Here is a 3,346-nt window from a genome sequence, read left to right as displayed (position 1 = left end):
CACTCAGCAGTAAATCTTCCATATTCTTCCACTTTCTGTCAAAAGCCAAGGTTTTGTTGGTTTTTATGGCTGAATAGTATTCCATAGAATATATGTGCCACAGTATTTCAATCCATTCATCCATACGGGGGCATTTGGGTTGGTTCCATGTCTCAGGAGAAAATTCTGGCATAAGGATTTGAGTGCAAATAGTTTCCTGGGAAACTGACCCCAGGAAGTTGTAGTAGAAAGCAGGGTATTGAGGTAGGAAAAGGAGAAGGTAATAAAGGACAGGTCATGAGCTATGGACATGTCACCAAATGTGAGCAACTGGGGCTTATTCTTATAGATCCCTTTAGAGCTGTCCCATTAGAGGGGTGAGGAAACTAGAGCTGTTATTTTATTTATTTATTTAACTTTTTAAGAGAGATTTTTTGCTATAGGGCATGTGCGCTTGCCAGAAAGACAGAGAGAGACAGAAACCGAGAAATCACCCCCCAGGGGTGATGGCCACACCACAATTCCTTCTCCTCCATTCTCCTCTCGGGATCTTGGGCACGCACGCACATGCGCCTGGCGTGAGTTTAAGCCACTGGGTCCGGGACTCAAACCACAATCAACTACATGGGAGTCCAGTGACATTTCCATTACACTAACCACTGGTCCCTAGAGCTGTTATTTTAAGTTTATTTGTTTCTTCCATGGTGGAGGGGAGAGAGACAGTATCCCAAACAGGGTCCTGACACCAAGATCCACCCCCAGATCATGGGCATACAGGTACCTAGTGCAGTCAGAGGGGGTCTCCAGAGGCAAATTCAGAACCTTTTCATGTGGATCAGCCTTGCAGAGTACTCCCTTTTACTGCTAAGCTACCATCTGGCCCAAAACTGAAGCTTGGGTTAGCTCATTCCCATCTGTCATTGGCTGAAGGTGTCTTTAACTCCTGAGGGAAGTCAACTTCCCTGTCCGTCCAACCATCTCTGTACAGAGTTACACGTGCTTACGTTGGCATATACAAGAGTAGTGAGTGTCAAGGGCTTATGTGTGGGCATGACAGCATCTGCTACAACAAGCGCCATGCATTTTTAGCTCTTCAAGTGACAGGTGGGATCTACCTCCTACCTAGATTCCGAGAAAGGGGGTTCAGATGCCACCATCAAGGATTTAACAACATTCTCGACCAGTGGATGTCTTCTTTGATCAGTCAAACTCTCTTTCCCCATCTTCCTCAGTTAACTGCCCAAACCTGGTGGTTTCTGTGGGAGTCACCACTTTTTAACAGGATCACTTAGCTCTGATAAATGGCCAGTCAGAACTCTTCCCTTGGGTTTCTAAACTAGAAATGAGTCCACTTTTCTCCAGTGGGCTGGGTGTGAAGATGCAGAATTGAGAAACTCTGAATGGTCACGTATTCTACCACATAGGGGATGTAATCCACAGTGAGTATAATATACACACACAGAGAGTCACAGTATGAGAAAAGGAAAAGAGTGGCTCCCCTACTCTTCACACCTTTTGAGTAGCCTAGGATTCCATGATCCACTGCATTGTCCTTTTTTGCTTGAGTTTATAACCTGAAAAATTCTGATTAGTATGGGGAGCACAAAAACAGAAGGAAGGAGTGGGAGAATTACCATAGGCTGGGCTTCCCAGTACACAGGCTCCAAGATGAATCAGAACCTGACATCCAGGAAGCATGTGAGGGAGGGCTTCTGGAAGGAATGCCATGTGGGAGCTAGAGAGACAGAATTGGGCAGAGGGGGGATCCTGAGCTGCAATTCCTTTTGCTGAGGGCCTCAGTTAATATCCTGGGAGCTTTGAAACTGAGATAGCTCTTCAGAGTAGCCCGAAGCTGGCCCAAAGGGCCTAGGCTTTTGTGCCACTAGATGACCACCCATTGGATACAGGCTGCCTCATGCAGGAAGCAGACCTTGGATGACAAGCTTTCTCTAGGTGAGGCAATCCCTGCAGGGGACAGACAGTTGAGCCCATTCTACCATTCTACCAGGGGCTCTCTCAGCAGCCAGGAGAATCTGTCTTGTGGTCCTACAAGGAAACCTGGGTGACCCTTCACAGCATCCACTACAATGGCCTTCAGAGACATCTCTCAGATACGCCTGAACGAGGACTCTCTCCTAGTGGAGAGGACACCTTTCTGAGCTAATAAGAACCATTTACTGAAGACTCTATGCTTAGTACTCTGCAAACAGCATCCTTGTCCCCCTACACTCCCTCCTTCCCTGCCCACGACATTGAACTGCAATCCTTTTTGACAGATGGAGAAGCAGGAGCTGAGAGAGTTAAGGAACAGGTTCAAGATCACAGAGCTATTAAGTGGCAGAGCAGAGATTCAAAACACATCTCCCAAGTGTGGAGCTGATGCCTTGAGCCTCTTTGCCTGGGCCAGGGCTGAGGCGAAGCAAGCAAGGCACCTTAGGGTATGATATTTAGGGAAGCATTCGCTCTCAAGTACTGACCCTAAACTTCTTCCACCCTGACAACCTCCTTGGCCTCTTTGACACTGAAGTGCCTTGCTCATCTCACAGCTCTTTGCTGTGGGGAAGGAAACTGGCATGTTCGAGCAACCGGAGCCAAAGCCCTCTCTCCCAAGGGGTTGTTCCATGGACCCTACCAGCCCCTGCCTCCCAGTCTCACTTTTCTGCAAGTCTCCATAACTGATCAGCCTCTTTCTTTAGAGTCTTTTTCGAAACAGAGGACCAGACAAGGAATTTGATCTGTTCATTTACCAATCACATTCCTAATTTCCTGATGTTTTCCTAATTTCCAATCACATGCTGAGGTGCTTCCCAGGGCCTGCCCCTATTCAATTGAGCTTAGTGTTTTGGAGTTCACTCTTCAGTCATCCAATCCCAGTCACTGAGCAGAATTTCACTTCCTAGACAACCAATCACGTCCAGTCTGGACCGTACACGTTGTACCAGCCTGATCATGGAGGCAACTGGAAAGCCCCAATTCACCCTGCCAAATTAGTGGCTGAAGGCCAATTGCCTCCGTATCAGATAGCTTCAAAACGGTCATGGAAAAATGGAATTGGGGCCAGATGGTGGTTCAGTAGTAAAATGCAATGCTCTGCACAGCAATCCCACATGGGAAGGCACCCAGTTCAATTCCAGAGACCTCCCTGAGTATACAGGACACACATTTGCTCATGACCCTCAGGCAGCTGAGTGGTGGGGGTAACTCACGGTGTCAAGATCCTGTTGAGGGTACTCACTTTCTCTCTCTCTCTCTCTCTCTCTCTCTCTTTCATGGAGGAAATAAACTTTTCTTTAAAATGGAACTAATACATTAGGTTGTTTGTGTATGTATTTTTCTGGGGTTTTTTTTTTTTTTTGGGGGGTTTTTT

This window comes from Tupaia chinensis, unplaced genomic scaffold, assembly GCF_000334495.1.
Source record: "Tupaia chinensis unplaced genomic scaffold, TupChi_1.0 Scaffold000248_2, whole genome shotgun sequence".
Classification (NCBI taxonomy): Eukaryota; Metazoa; Chordata; class Mammalia; order Scandentia; family Tupaiidae; genus Tupaia; species Tupaia belangeri.
Note: the sequence above shows the minus strand (reverse complement) of the source record.